At 40.7% G+C, this 17,034-nt stretch overlaps 1 pseudogene; it reads right to left on the bottom strand.

The window, feature by feature from the left end:
• LOC111765819 (cilia- and flagella-associated protein 300 pseudogene) overlaps positions 1–16,675 on the bottom strand; it is a 31,415-nt pseudogene extending 14,740 nt beyond the window's left edge.
• Positions 16,676–17,034: the final 359 nt, after the last annotated feature.

Consider the following 17,034-nt stretch of genomic DNA (forward strand, 5'->3'; position numbering starts at 1 on the left):
CCATTGGTTTATTTGCTGCATATGATTGTATACATAGAAAAATCCAAATCAACCTACAGATAAAGTACTAAAATTAATAGGAAAGTTTAACAAGGTCCTGGATATGAAATACACATATAAAATCCATTTTACTCCTTTGCACAGTTACATACAGAAAATGAAAATTTACAAAAAGATATCATGTACAAATCATTAAAACTATGAAGTACCTAAGGAAAAAAATCCAACAAAAGTTGTCAACACCACTATGGGGGGATTATAAAACCTTATTGAAAGACATTAAAGGTCTAAGTAAACAAGAGATATGCCATATTCATGGACTGGAAACTCAACATTGTAAAAATATCAGCTTTCCCCCAAATAGGTACACAGGCATACCTCAGAGATACTGTGGGTTCAATTCCAGACCCTGCAATAAAGGGAAGAATATCACAATAAAGCAAGTCACATGAATTTTTTAATTTCCCAATGCAAATAAAAGTTATATTTATACTATTCTGTAGTCTGTTGAGTGTGCAATAACATTATATGTAAAAAAGTATATACCTTAATTTAAAAATACTTTTTATGGGAACCTTTTATATTTTTTAATGTAACATTTTTTGTGATCTGTGTATCTTTTTTTTAAAAAAGAGAAATAAAAATTTAAACATAAAAAAATACTTTTTTAAAAAAGCTAACCATTATTGAGCTGATGTTGATTGCAGCCTAAACAGGTTGGTAGGTGCTGAAGGCTGGGATGACTCCTGTCATGTCGATGAAATAAACATCAAATGCAACGAATGAAACACACTAATGAAAGAAGTTGTCAATGTAGGAAGATTGGGGGTGTGGGGAGTGGGGTATACAGCAACCTCTTATATTTTTTAGCATAATATTTTGTGTGATCTATGTATCTTTTAAAAAAAGATAATTTTTTAAAAGTGAGGGGAAAAAAAGACCTAATAGGTTCTCATTCAACATGTAATGCACAGACTGTAATGAAATTAACATAATGATAATGCAAGCTCGAGCTGGGGTAAAGCAACAGCTTCCCTCTGAACTGATAGGAATACCAAAACCAAAGAAAGACTTGGACAAGTCCATCTTGGTGAGTAATGAGCATTATTTAGAGCAGCTCACGTGGGATCCTCATTCTGGGTGGTGGGAGGATGAGATGGCTCTGAGCCTAACCTTTATCTAGTCCTTGTCCTCGGCAGTGGGAGGAGAGAGGGCACTTCCAGGCTTGACATCCACACTCCCGGCCAGAGGCGGGTCTTTTATGAGGCTTGTCTAAGTGCAGCCGGGGAAGGGAGCTGCCTTCCAAGGAATGCAGTGACTTGCTCACAACCCAAAAGGACAGGAAACAGATCCTAAAGGAACAGATGTTTTCAACAAGGCAGGAAAGCTTTACTGATATAGGGGTGATTAGGACAAGATCTGTTGATCAGATACCAGTTTACAACCAGTTCCTCAGCCTTGCCTTTTTAACTACTCAGGAAGGTTGTTGATTTGGGAAGGAAAGAACTGGAAGGGGTGGGGGAGAAAATGTAAAGTCACACATGCGCCAAAGCGCCAATCAAGCAGAAATGGTACCTGTCCTGTTCCTTGCTGCATCCTTGGCACATAGTAGGCTTTGAATAAATATTCACAGAAAAACTTATGAAAATTCTATTTTTCATGTATGTGTAGAATATCCTGAAATTAAAATTAAAAATCCTAATGAAATTAAGCAAATTATTGAAATACAGCAAAATGAAGTCCCTTTGTCACTACTATGAAAATTCACAATTACCAATTCACTTACTGTTGGAGAGGAGAACAAGAGTGCTTACCTGATCAGAAAAATGTCATCAACAACCACCCTTCTTCTAGGAAGCTAATTTTTTTCAGGTGAACCTGATACCACTCTCAGATGGTTTCCTCCAGGAAGCCCAATAGGTTGGAATTTCCATGGGAGTCATATTACACATTATAGAAACAATGGACTAAAGGAAAATCTGGAGCAAACACAAGTTAAAATTGATTGTTTTAAAAATGCCATCTGAGGACTCATTGGAGGAATCAGGATTGGTGTATAGAAGCTACAGTTTTCTACTATATTTTTGGAATTAACTTGCTAACTAGAATTGTCTGGCAAACGGGCCAGGCTGCCATGGAAAAGAGATAGCATGTCTGGGCTGCATTCCTATTTTTGCCACTGTCTAAAAATAGAACTGCCTCACAGGACTGTTTTGAGATTTAAATGATGTCAGAGTGGAAATTTTCTAAGTTACAAAAGATTATGTATGTGAAAAAGATCATATGAAAAGAATGAGCTTTCTACCATTGATAGGGTTCAAGCAAAGAGGTTTTCTCAAAGTGCAAAGAGCAAGGTGAAGAAAATTGTGCAATGCTATGATATCATTTTTTAAAAGGAGGGAATACAATATGTATATATATTGGTTCTTATATTTTAAAACAACAAAAGGATAAACAGTACGTAAACAGGTCACATGAGGCCCCAGGTTCCACCCAAGAGTCCCTCAGAAGCAGCAGCTGAAATTACTGGAGAGCTTTGGTCAAACAACGCATATGGCAGAAGCCAGACCCTATCTTCAGAAACCCTTCGATTTCCTACAGGACCAATGATTCTTTTTCTTACCCATGATGAGTCTGCTCTGCAGTTAGGGTTCAAACTAGAGTTCATGGAAAAGTTGAAAGGACCATTCAACATGTAATAACAATACATTCCATGCTGACAGAGACAAGTCACTTCCTTCCCCAGGAATCCGGTGGGTTAAAACCCACTAAACAGTAACAGCACTAACAGTTCCTGTGACCTCAGCTTTGCAGAAACATATCCAAAGGGGCTGGGAGAACCTGTGGTCCTCAATCCCTGTATTGGGTTGAACCATATGAAAGGCCATTTTTGAAGGCCAAAACTGATCATTGATCAATAACTTCATATGATTCGGCCTAATACAAGTCCCTACTCAAATAATGTATGTGTAATTTATTAACAACCTACATTCTTATATCTGATGCTTGTTTGAACCCAACAGTGTTAGATAAAAGCTAAGGACAGTAATTCATCATGAGTTTTGAATTATTAATGCTATTTTAACCTATGTTCATAATGCAAAATTAGTCTGGCTGATGGGAAACTGGTATATAAAGCAGATGGATTCCTCCATGAATGTGAGCTTCAAGGGAATGAACTGCTGGAGGTAAGCAGGTAGTAGCTCGACTTAAAGGGGGAGCAAGGGTGCATTGGTGCTTTGGTTAGGGAGGATGGGGGCAGCTCCTAGAGCAGGTGTGGTGAATTCCTGGGGCACAGCACTATTTAAAAACAGTCACTGGATAGTAATAATTTAATATTTTTTCATCAATTGTTAAAAAAAAAAGAAAAGGAATTATCAAGTGACAGAAACCAGACACAAAGTAACTGCACATAGTTTAACTCCATTTATACAAAATATAAGTATGAATAAATATATAGAGATGGAATTGGATTAGCAGATATGTATAGCAGAGGATAAATATAGGGACCAAAAGGTAACCCCTAAGGGGTGGAAAGTTCTTTGTGAAGTAATGAAAATGATCTAATATTGATTGTTATGATGAATGCCCAATTCTGTGATTAGACCAAAACCCATTGAATATACACTTCGGATGGATTGTATGGTATATGAATATATCTCAATAAAATCGCTTTTAAAAAAGTCACTTGGATGAATTTTGAAGATACTATGTTGAGTGAAATAAGCCAGACACAAAAAGATAAATATTATATGATCTCACTTATATGAAATAACTAGAATATGCACATCCATGGAGATAGAAAGTAGATCACAGGGTACCAGGAATGGGGGAACAGGGAGTTAATGCTTAATGGGTACACATTTCTGTTTTATATGATGGAAGAGTTTTGGTAATGAATGGCGGTGACAGTAGCACAGCATTGTGACTGTAATTAATATCACTGAATTGTATACCTGAAAGTGATTAAAATGGGAAAAGTTAAGTTGTATGTGTTGCCACAATACTTTTTTTTAACGGAAAGGTCACTGGACCCAATAATCAGAGGTTTCCTCCAGCCTGACATCCTAGGATGGTCTGACTAGTAAGAGCTTCTGAGGGGAAGCAGATGTGGCTCAAGCAATTGGGCTCCCAGCTACCATAGAGGTGGGCCAGGGTTCGATGCCTAGGGCCTCCTGGTGAAGGCAAGCTGGCCCATGTGGACTGCTGGCCTGCGCAGGGTGTTGGCCTGCACAAAGTACTGCCCCATGCAGGAGTGCTGCCCTGCACAGGAGTGCTGCCCCACGCAGGAGTGCTGGTCCACACAGGGAGCTGCTGCAGCAAGATGCCACAACAAAAAGAAATACAGAGGAGAGATAATAAGAGACTTAGGGAAGCGGACTTGGCCCAATGGATAAGGTGTCCGTCTACCACATGGGAGGTCTGCGGTTCAAACCCGGGCCTCCTTGACCCATGTGGAGATGGCCCACGCACAGAGCTGATACACGCAAGGAGTGCCATGCCATGCAGGGGTGCTCCCCACATAGGGGAGCCCCACGAGCAAGGAGTGCACCCCATAAGGAGAGCCACCCAGAGCGAAAGCAAGTTCAGCCTGCCCAAGAATGGCACCGCACATGCAAAGAGCTGACACAGCAAGATGAAGCAACAAAAAGAAACACAGATTCCCGTGCCACTGACAACAACAGAAGTGGACAAAGAAGAACATGCAGCAAATGGACACAGAAAACAGACAACTGGGGTGGGGGGGCCAAGGGGAGAGAAATAAATAAAAATAAATCTTTAAAAAAATAAGAAGAAGAAGAAACTTAGCAGACCAGGGAGCTGAGGTGGCACAAGAGAATGATCAACCTCTCTCCTACTCCGGAAGTTCCCAGGATCAGTTCCCAGAGCCTCCTAGTGAGAATACAAGCAAACACAGAAGAACACACAGTGAATGGAAACAGAGGGAAACAGACAATGGGGCGGGGTTAGGGGGAGTAAATAAATAAATAAATCTATTTTTTTTAAGTGGCTTCTAAGCACACTCACCTGCATTTTCTAGATTTTTCTTGGGGTCTGTCTTGTCTGTCCCAAACTCCCAGAGAGTCCTAGAGCATAGCCTATAATTCTGTATCACTCCCCCACTCTGCCCCAACCTAGTCCTAAGCACAGAGCTGATACTCAAAAGAAATCACTTGTTGATAGTCTGACACCTGTTTCAAACTAATTATTAGAAACTCTTGCCTATCTCATCTTTCACTCCCGATTTTTTAATTCAGAATTTTCCCATATATTGCATATTGCCTTCTGAATGAGGGTAAAATGAGAATTCCACTTTATCAAAAGTTTACATTTTAATGCAGAAATTTTAATGGAAAATCAAAAAGCGTGCATCTTTTACAGACTCCGACTTTTACATCTGTGAAACTCACCAGAAGAAGCAGATGAATGTGAGACAGCAGAGAGCCTTTTGTTCTGGGCCATTTTGCTGTCTGGACAGAGAGAGGTAAAATCTGTGTGATTTTGGCAATTATGAGAGGCTTCTTCTTAAAATGAAGATACAAGAGAGTCAGCTCATGTACAAACTCCCATGGGGAAGGATCCCCACGCACTCCACTGACGTCCTGGAGGGGCCTGCCCCAGGGGCATTGTTACCTGGCCCTGTGCTGGCACCAGGAGGTCTCGGGAACCTCAAGCAGCAACAGCAGACCCCGCCTTGGCCCACGGGAACTTGAACTGTGGGGAAAGGATGATGGCTGCTGCTCGTTTCTCAGTAAAGTCGTGGAGATGAGGCAGAGCTCGTGGAGTCTCACAGTCACCAATTTAAACTGGAAGAGACTTCAAAGGGCATCTTGTGTGACCCACCCACCTTCAGGAGGGAAGGGGACTTGTCCCAGGTCATTCGGCCAGTAAGACAGATATTCAAACCCCCAGCTGTCAGCTCCGCAGACCAGTGGGTCTCAATTGCCACTTTTCTGCGGCAATACGCAGAAAGGTTATGGAAATTGCTCTCAGTGTCAGAGAGAGACTCCTCCATGACTCATGACTGGGGAAAGGACACCCAGGATGGAGACATGTGTCCTTTGAAATTCTTGCCTCGTGTCCAGCGGAGAGTCCCTGTCATAGGTCCCGTCATGTTCCCGTATTCCACACAGCCAGTTGGTGTTAAGGACATTAACTCTAGGAGGAAAAGTTGACGCTCTGCTAAGCCCAGGGGAGGCCACTGAAACCCAGTGTAGATGACAGGTCCAGGCTGACTGTGACCCCACAGCGTTAACAAAACAAGCAAGGCTGCACATGCAGAGCCAGAGGGCACGTTCCCGCGTGAGAAACCACCCAGCCAAAGCACCCAGCCGTCAGAGGTCACCGTGGTCAGGGCAGCCTCAGAGGTCAGCACCCTGCGTTCCCTGCAAAGCCTGCTCACAGACCACAGTGACAGATGATCTCTGGTACCAGTTCCCCCACCCCAGCCCCTCCTACTGGTACTCCCCAGAAGACAAGCTCATGGGACTTCTATTGTTATAAAATGCAGAGAAATAGAAAAGGAAAAACGTAAAAAAGTAACCAAGTTCATCACTAGTCGAGCTTACACAGTTCTGACAATGCTGGTGGCCCCAGTAGCCTATTTGCTTGGGGGACTGAGGAACACCCTGGAAGAGAATACATCCTGAGGACAGCCCATGGACAAAAGCTTTGTTGGAGGGAAGGGGGTTATTTCTGAGCATTTCTCCCTTAGCTTTGTCTGCTAGCTCTGCCTCATGGTAAATGTGGGACTGTAAGTCTAAAACTTGGTTTAAGTCCCTCCCTCCCTTGTCGTCTCTGCCACACACACACACATACACAGGTTCAGCTTTACTCTTTGTTTTAGATTGAACTATTACCGTCAATTCTCCACTTCCTTCTAACTTCCCTTGCTGTGGACTCATGGTAGGCAGAGTATACTTCATCATCCCTTGATTTTACACCTGGCCATGTGACTTCCTTTGACCAATGAGATGTTAGCAAAGTGCCACAAGCAGAGACGTAAAATGTGCCTGCATGGTGAGCCTTGATCTCTTGTCCTCCAGGGATCTGCCCTGAGAAGAAATGCTGGAGGTAGTCACTGGTGTTTCAAATGAGACATGTGGAACAGACCTGAATCTCACCTGCAGCCTGGAGCCCAGCCAAACCCAATCAAGCCCAGCCAAGAGACAATCAATCTACAAACCTATTAACATGAGAATAAATTATTGTTGTTTTAAACCACTGAGTTTGGGCACATTTTGTTACTCAGCATTATTGTGGCAGTAACTGATTAATACATTCCTAAACCCTAACATTGTATACCTTCTTAATGCCAGGCTCAGTATTAAAGCCTTCTTCCAGTAGCATCACCTTTTGCCATTTCCCCCAATGCACCATACTGATTTTCCTCTTCTCAGGCAACAAACCTTAAGACTTTATGGCCCTAACCTGACATGTCTGTCCCACAAAAAACCTATAGGATTTCCCCACTCTCAACGCTAACTTTTAACTCCTATAGCTCTTGCCAAATAGACCCTGACTCTAGGTTTTGCTGATCCCACTGACTGTGAACTCTTTAAGCTGGCCCCCTGCACCCTGTCCCCTCTGCTCAGGAGGCCCATTTAGTGGTTTCCACCCACACCTGGCATGTCACCTCAAGAGAGAGTGCTGATGGACACCTGCTGAGTGAGCCTGTGTGCCCACAGCATTGGTACACCTCGGCCATACACATTACCTCCCTGCGCTGAGACTGCCCTCTGAAATGGCTTCATGCTGTGCAGCGCTGTCAGAGTCTGTTCGGTTGCCCATTGAGCTTGCTGTTATTAAGCGTGACTCTCACGGAGCTATTGTTAGAAAAGTCCCTAAGGGAAATGTTTGGGCTGGTCCCAAGGCCTAAGCCTGGGCTCTCTCCCCACTTCAGGCAGAGTCCTGGGTCTGCTTTAACATCTCAGGCACTTTCCCCAATGTCAGATCTTAAAGACTTGACACTTTTAAAAGACCACACCCAAAAGAGCGGAAGGGAGGAGGGGAGGGGTGGGGAGGGAGGAGAGGGAAGGGGCGGGGAGAAGTAGGGGAGAGCTGGATGCTCTTTGCTTCTCGATGCTCTTGGATTGAAGACAACCACCAAGTCGTTCCTTAGATCTTCCTGCCCATCTTGCTCACGTGCCCCATTCGATGCTGCAGTCAAGCACCCCACTAGGCTGGCATGACCCCATGCAAAGTAGCTCAGAACAGTTGTCTTGTGTGCCCCGCCCACCAAGCCCACGTTGAGGGTAAGAGCTTCAAGAGGGTGAACGATGAGGCAGGTGCCGCTTGCTCCCTTCCTGCACCTCCAAATGAGTGTTGTTTACTTAGTTTCCTGAGGATGATTCCTATCAGCCCTCTTGCATTATTAAAATATTTGCTTTCTGGAAGAATGAAAAGCGTCCTATCCTCAAACACTGTCTCTACCACCATCGCTAAGAAGCTCTTTTATGATATAATCCCCAGTGGAGACCGGCCTCTCCTTATCAAGGAACACAGGCACTTAATTCACTCAAAAGATTGTTTTGTAAAATCTCAAAATTCTTCCTGATTCAACATGATTTAGATTGTCCCTGCGATCCCCAGAGTACAGAAGTAATTATCATTTCTTTCTATAAAACAAGTTTAGCTAAAATACTTGCCACCACATACCTTGAGCGGCCTGAATCGCACCGCCTTGGCTAATAAATGTTGCAGAAACTCCAGAGATAAACTGGTCTGAGCTTACAGCAACTTGTCAGGAGATAGAGATAATCATCCTGACTTACCCCTTATTTTAAAAAAAGAAGAAGAAGAAATATAAACAAAAGAAAAAATCCAAAAAAGTTTTTGCCAAGCGTGACACTCATAATGTTGTAATTTTATGTGATGCTGTTCCGGCGAAGTCTTATCCTCAGGACCACAAAACAATCCCACGCATCTCTCTGTCTCTGCCATCAACTTACGTCCAATTGGTGGATCCACTTTAAAGACTACAAAAGGAAAAACTTCTTTAGATTCATGCTGGAGAAGACCTTACCTTGTTCTCTTCAGCCCGTACACTGCTTGGGGACAGAAGTCATTCTCTAAGAGGATCTACCCAGCCAGTGACCCAGTGGACCAGACTCTTTTCTTAGAGCATTTAGTAGCCATGGTAACACTAGTAATAAAACAGAGTGCACCAAACACCTCTCTATGCAGCACCACTATCAGTTAAAATACCACCAAAAAAATAAAGGGGCAGGGAGAAAAGTGACCAGTGTACTCAAGAAACACATTTCTCTCTGAGACTAAACTGTCCCTAAGCCTGAATGGTGTTACAACTCCATAAAAATGGACAACAAAATCTTGAAGAATTTCCAGAGGCCCAAACCAAAAAAAAACCTGACTCTAAATTGTGTGGAATAATCTAAAAGACTAGTGAATGAATTATGTTAATAAAAAGTGATTTTTCTATCAGAGTTCCTCTCTGAGACATCTTTGGGTCTTAACTCATTGACTTGTTCTCTGATCAAAGGGAAAACCTCTGCATTGATTCTAGTGTCTGGAATAACTGTCCTTACAACTACACATGGTCTTGTTGCTCCTTGCTGGACAGATTGTTCTCTATACCCATCTCCATAACTCAGAAGTTCCAACAACACAGTCATGGTTTTCAAAAAGAGTAAAAGTTATTGATTGGCCCAATTTGAGTTTGCCCTAAATAGTTAAATACATTGGCTTCCTGAGTTTTCTCTTTTGTTAAGTGCCTTATCCTGCTTTTCTGTCTCCCCTTCCAAGGGTGTCCTCAAAATTTTACTAGGTAAACCTTGTATAAAGTCACCTGAGTTCTAGGTCTGCCTCTATCACAGAAAAAGAACATACCATTCTAAACTAATTAACTTCAACCTCACCTTACAGTTAATCCTGGCTCAGAAGTAACAAAAACCTAAATAGAAAACTAGTCAAGCAAATAACTCAAACAAAATTATAAACCAACAACTATCCATCTGTATCAGTCTGCCAAAGGGGTACTGATGCAAAGCACCAAAAATCTGTTGGCTTTTATAAAGGGTATTTATTTGAGGTAAAATCTTATAGTCCCAAGGCTGTGGAAAGTTCAACTCAAGGTACTATAAGAGGGAAGCAAATGTGGCTCAACTGATTGGGCTTATGTCTACCATATGGGAGGACCCAGGTTCGATCCCTGGGATCTCCTGGTGAAAAAAAAAAAAAGTGCCTGCGCCCTGAGCCAGTGCCTATGCGAGTGCCCGCACGGCAAGCCAGTGCCCACGCAGCAAGCCAGTGCCCGTGCAAGTGAGTCACACAGCAAAATGATGCCACAACAAAAGAGAAACAAAGGGGAGAGTCAAGGCGAGGGGCAGCAGAAACCAGGAACTGAGGTGGCACAAATGACAGGGAACCTCTCTCCATATCAGAGTTCCCCAGGATCGAATACTGGTGAATCCTAGAGCAGAAAAACGGAAAAGACAAAAAGAGAAATAGATACAGAAGATCACACAGCGAATGGACACAGACAGCAAAAAGCAGCAGGGTGGGGGAAAGGGGAAGGGAGGAAAAAAAAGGTACCATAAAAGTACTTTCCCACTAAAGTCAGCCGCCCCATGTTGAAGCAAGATGGCAGGCAATCTCTGCGAGGCTTCAGCTTTCCCCTCTGCGCTTCCTCTTCTTCTGAGGCTTTATGGGTTCAGCTTCTTCCCCATCTCAGCTGTAGGCTGGCATTGGGCTTGTCTTTCAGGGCTTCCTCTCTCTCCTGGCATAAGGCTCGTTTCTTTCCGGGCCTTCTATATTAGTTTCAGCTGTTCTGGTCTCTTCCCAAGGTCAGCTGCAAACTATCAGTCTAATGGCTCACTGTTGGAGTCTTGGTCGGTGACCTGAGGTATCGGGAATGAAAGACAAAGAAAGATTGGGTTCAGGGGATCTGAGAGCATTGATTTCTCAAGCTCATCAGACAACTTTATTGAGTCGAGGGGCTAGTATATATACCCCTAACATACGTGACATTCAGCACAAAATCAAGTTACCTATTACCTTTACCTCATTCTATATTAACTAGTGATTGATGAATACCAACAAACTTTACTGGAACTATTATTATAAAAATCAGTAACTATACTCATAAATCCTGTTACCCAGGTTGTTCTGTTCTATAGGTATTGTTCTGCCTGCAGGTGTGCTTACCCAGCCAAGATTGTGCTTCGCACCAATAATCATAAGGGACAGCTTGACTCAGTGGTCAAGGAAGTAACTTGCTTCCGTGGAAAAAACATGCCTTTGTTTTCCACATTTCCCCCTTTTTGTTTTAGTCAGGGTGACTGTGCCTGTCTTAGGTTGCCCCCCAGGAGGTCTTACCCGTCATTGACTACCAGCCAAGCTCACTGACTATGGGGTACTATTGTAGTGTTTTAGCAAGTACTAAGTTATTAGCCTGTCCCATTGTGTCCACACGGTGCAATCTCTGGCAAACACCTTTACCCAGGCAAGCAACAACCATGAGCAACAGGATTAATACACATATCCCTATGCCTAAGGCAGATAAGAAATGCTGAGACTTCCACCAATCAACAGGATTAAACTTATTTAAATGTGAAATCAGATCATTAAAGATGTCCTTATCATTATCTACGTACATCTGATTATGAGATATTTCTAAAATCTTTTCCTGCAATTCCTCAATTTCTAATGACATATTTCCTTTGTGTCCTAACAAATGATTTCTGATCTTATTCCATTGAAACATAGAAATGTTATAATCCAAAGGAGTAATACAAAAATTACTTTCATTCCAATCACATTTCAATCCTCTTAACAAATTCAAATTATAAACTTGGTCTCCTAAGTGTAAAACAGCAGATTCCAAATCACTAACTCTGTCATTAAGTCCTTCATCAATGTGCTCCTGACTATTCCATAAGTCACTTGCATTCTTGTGCCAATCATGCATGTATTGCTGTGTCTGCACCGTCTCATGCAATGCAACAGCAGCAGTGGCAGCAGCAGTGATGACACCAATGAGGCCAAGAATGCCATCTGTGAGAAGTCCCAAAAATCTCTTAGATCATTTCAACAGTCCTTGAGCCAGGTGGAAAAGAAGATGACTTTCAGGTGATGACTGCCACATCCGATTCATTTGCACCGGGATCCACACTCCTCATCTTCGGCGAGCCATGGTGATAATATCTCCATTCTGTAAAATATTCTCAGACAAGCAAGTATACAAAGCGCCATCCTTATAAAATAAAGCATTTTCAGTAACGGTGGCCTTCCCTACCACAAACACATATGGATCTCTGACACATGATTGAAAATGATGAATTTGATCTAATTGTAAATATTGTCCATCCATACTTTTATTACCTTTCCATTCAGAAGTAGATGCCACTCCTAAGAAGACTTTCCATATTTGTTTTTGATCATGGACTCCAGTGCTATTGTACCATGGAAAAGGAACCCATTTCCCTATATTTTTCCAATCACTATTATTTTTGGTAAAAATTATTTTTTCATCCAAATCAAGGGAATCATGAAAGGGATACTGCATATTACTAATTTGTTGTCCCATGCTATTTATACCATACCAAATAAATCTGCCTTTATATTTGTTGGGATTCCCCATAGGGGCACTTTCCCAAACTATTCCATAGGAATCATTAAAAACGACAGATCCTCTTCCCATATGGCATTCATACCATCTTTGCATATCACCAGCATTCCTCTTAGGACAACTATAACTTGGATACTTATATTCTTGGTATTGATAGGATGGGAATAAAGTTACCAAAGATTTAGTATTATTATGGCTAAAATTGATCATAGTTCTACTTTTTACAGCCATACATGGTGGGCAATTGCCAATGCAAAGAGGTCGGAAATCAAATGGAAGAAGGAGATTATAAATCCTTTGTCCTTCTTCTTGTGGCTTAAGTGGTAGTCTATCATCCACGGGTCCAGGAAATATGAGTTTTATTCAAATAAACAGGAAAAGAAGGATCTTTCCAGATTAACACTCGAAGTAATGGGGGATTAGGGATATAAGCCCAATATGTGTAATTACCATTACCATTGCCGGTTTCACTCACTATCAGTAGGATCCATATGTGTAGAAGACTCCACTTCTTCAGTCCTAGGTTTAATCCTTTTTGTCGGAAGCCAGATTTCTTCTCCATTTTCTGAAATGATAAGAGCATAGCCTCGCCCCCATACTTTAACCCTGCCTTTCTTCCATTCATTACTTAAAACATCTTTCCAAAATACTGATTGATTCTCAGATTCTGCAATTTCTGTGGATTTTTGAGAATGTCCAAAATGACATTCAGCCGGTGTCATAGAATCATAAACGTTAAGAAAATTTAAGGTAAATAAAGCTTTAGCCAATTGATCTTTAGGTGATATCATACCATCATCTCCCTCTTTTTGTTTTAAAAGCATAGTCTTGAGAGTATGATGGCATCTTTCAACAATAGCTTGACCTGTAGGATTATGGGGAATGCCGGTAACATGTTCAATAGCATATTTCCCACAAAAGGAAGCAAAGGATTTACTAATGTAAGAGGGTCCATTATCAGTTTTAATTTTTAGAGGGCATCCCATCACAGCAAAAGCAGACCAGAGATGTGAGCGAACATGATGAAACCGTTCCCTACTTTGAGCAGTAGCCCACATGAAATGAGAATAAGTGTCAATACAAACATGAACATATTGTAGTTTACCAAAGGATGGAATGTGAGTAACATCCATCTGCTATAATTGATTAGGAATCAGGCCTCTGGGATTAGTTCCAGGCTGAAAAGGCACTGCTGTTTGTGGTCCACAGGTAGGACAAGTACGAATAATTTCCTGCGCTTGTAGTCTTGTTAACTTTTGATATTTATTTTGCAGGCCTTTAGCATTAATGTGAGTTAAAGCATGGTAATCACGAGCACTTTGTAAACACCCCACTAATAAATCAGCTCGAGCATTACTTGCTGTCATAGGACCAGGCAAAGATGTATGAGAATGTATACGTGTAATGTAAATAGGATGCTGTCTTAATCTAATGAGATGTTGCAAATCAGCAAAAAGTTGAGATAATTCATCAGTAACAAAGATATGAGCCGTTTCAATATGCTTAACAGTAAGGCATACATATTCAGAACAGAGACAATATTCAAAGGTTCCTTAAATATTGTTAACACCTTAATGATGGCAGCAAGTTTAGTACGCTGAGCAGACATGAATGGAGTCTGCCAAGCCTGTTCTTTTTGAGAAGTAATGTATGCTGCTTTTTTATTACTATTACTATCATTAAATACTGTACAAGATAGCTGGGCTATGCACATAGCCCTGAAAAGCACTGCAAAAGTTTATTGTTGGGTTTTTTACAGATAGAGGAATGTAGCTGGCTTGATTTGTCTAAGAAGACACTAAAGGAAGTCTTAGCAAGTTTTAAAACAAAGTGATAGCAACACAGCTGGACATCAGCTTTTGCAACTAACTAGCAGTGTTTGGGATTGCTGCATACTACAGTGTTGTTACTTTAAACTATGATAAGAGGTTGTTTTTGTGACACACACTCTTTTATAATAATTAAAACCATAATTAACCACATTGTACTTTTTAATATTATGCTGAAATATTGGTAACTTTATACACTTTTAAGCATTTATAGAAACCTTTTACTCATACAACTTCAATTAACAGAGGGTTAAAGGAAAGAAAAAACTTGTTAATTTTATAACACTTTAAAACACCTTTTATTTAACTTATAATTTTTCTTTTCTTTTTCTTTTTTTTTACTTAAAGTTACCACAATACTTTCTATAACTTGCCACATGCATTTAAGTTCCAAGAGTTTATGAAAATTAGCCATCCTACTTTAGGGCAAAACACATTTTTTTGCAAAAACTTATTAAATTTCAATTAGCATTCTCACAAACTTTTAACCTTTTTAATATTCATTTAAGTTTTACATCCTTCATATTATCCTGTGAAGAAAAATAAGCTATTCATTTCAATCTAGGCAAGAACAACTTTTTATAAAAAGACTTATAGTAATTTTGTTAATCAAGACTCACAATTTTTATCATTGTAGAGATCTTATTAACATTTAAACTTATGTGTTAATGTAAGTGCTTATTTAATTTTTGACCATTTGAATAGAGCTCTTTTATAAATTTTTATTGATTTATATTACCATCCGGAGGTATCAAAATACACACTGACATTGAACGAACAAACACAGAACAATCACAACACAGTAACAGAAACATACAGTTTACAATTAACTCATAATTCTTACTTTCTTGGTATAGCTGCTTTTAAGCTCTCCATTATATCACATTTTAAATATCACTTCTTAAGATTTCTTCTGGAATCCATGTTGCCTGTAACATGCAAGCTTGTGCTTGGAAACATTTTTATTAGTTATCAGCAATCAGTTAAGATAACTTGAGCAGCATAAATGTAGTTAAAACTCTAATTTAGCAGTTTAGACAGACCATTAACACACATTTTTGGATTATTACTCTGTAAGACTATACTGAGACTTGAAGTTCAGGAGTAAACTATTGATTTAAAACTGAAAATTCCTTTTTAAACCTTGATAAAAATTTTGTACTAATTTTATTATCTTGGTTAAATAAGCCCAATTAGAATTAGCATGGAAATAAAACAGAACACCAATGTTGCCATGTTTTCCTCTTTTCTCAGTGGCTTAACTCTATTAACCCCCACCAGCCCACAGCGACATTGTCATGTAGACAGCAGGGGGGTTGCAGAGTTGCTGCCAGAATAGTTTCCTTATCTTAGTTAACACTTTAGCAGAGAGTTTTCTTACAAGCCTGATTTCACTGACAAGGACATTATTCAGTATCTTTGCCCGTTTTAAATCTTTCAATAGTTTAAAAGTTTTTGGCTCATGATGAAGCTTGACAGCCCCTTGTGGGTGTTGAGCATCAGGAGGAATTTGTTGAATAGTTACGGGAAAAGCGGCTACAGCTTGCATAGCCAGAGGCTCACCTTGACTAGACCAGTAAAAGACATCTCATTAATGGAGTAACAGGCACAGGATTTGGCTTAAAGCTGCTACGAACATAAGGCAGGTCTGTAGAGAAAAGTCCACTAGGTACTTTTCCAGGTTCTGGAGGTGCAGAAGGAACCTCATGAGTCAAATTAGGATATATGTTTGCCTTAGAAATATTTAGCTCCAACATGGATTTAGTTAAGAATGGATTTGTGTCTCTAACTTCAAATAACTCCTCTTCTTCCTGATCCTCCTCCAAGTTCCTGTCTTTACCTGTATCATTCATAGCCATTTCCTCCCTTGAGAAAAGAACAATCTCTTCTTCTTCGTCAGACTGCAAAGGATCTAATACAGTAGCAATATGCTGTCCTAAGGCCCAAACTGATACAGGTATATTCTCTCCTTTCTGATATGCTCTCTGCAATGCTTTCATTACTTGCCTCCACTGCTTAACATTCATCAAATTCTTTCCTTGCGGTTGAAACCAATAACAATGCTTTTGAACCAAAGCAAACAATTCTAACAAATCTGCAGTCTTAACTGTGACGCCTACACTGTGCAACAGTGTTTTCAAAACCTGTGAATATTCTTCCAAGCATCCTGGTTGATTACCCATACCCTGATGCTAGCGGAAAGCAAAACTTAATAATATGAAGCAGCAATCTACCCGGGTTAATTAATTTTGACGCTCCTTACCTTAAAAAAAGGCTTTTCGGCTTTCTGCGTTCCTGATCCAGAGGTGGAAGATCCTACGCTGCCGCGTCTTGATGAATCCTCTGCCTTGGGCCCCACGTCTGGGTGCCACCTGTTGGAGTCTTGGTCGGTGACCCGAGGTATCGGGAATGAAAGACAAAGAAAGATTGGGTTCAGGGGATCTGAGAGCATTGATTTCTCAAACTCATCAGACAACTTTATTGAGTCGAGGGGCTAGTATATATACCCCTAACATACGTGACATTCAGCACAAAATCAAGTTACCTATTACCCTTACCTCATTCTATATTAACTAGTGATTGATGAACACCAACAAACTTTACTGGAACTATTAT

Source organism: Dasypus novemcinctus, chromosome 9 (genome assembly GCF_030445035.2).
Source record: "Dasypus novemcinctus isolate mDasNov1 chromosome 9, mDasNov1.1.hap2, whole genome shotgun sequence".
In the NCBI taxonomy this organism is placed as follows: Eukaryota; Metazoa; Chordata; class Mammalia; order Cingulata; family Dasypodidae; genus Dasypus; species Dasypus novemcinctus.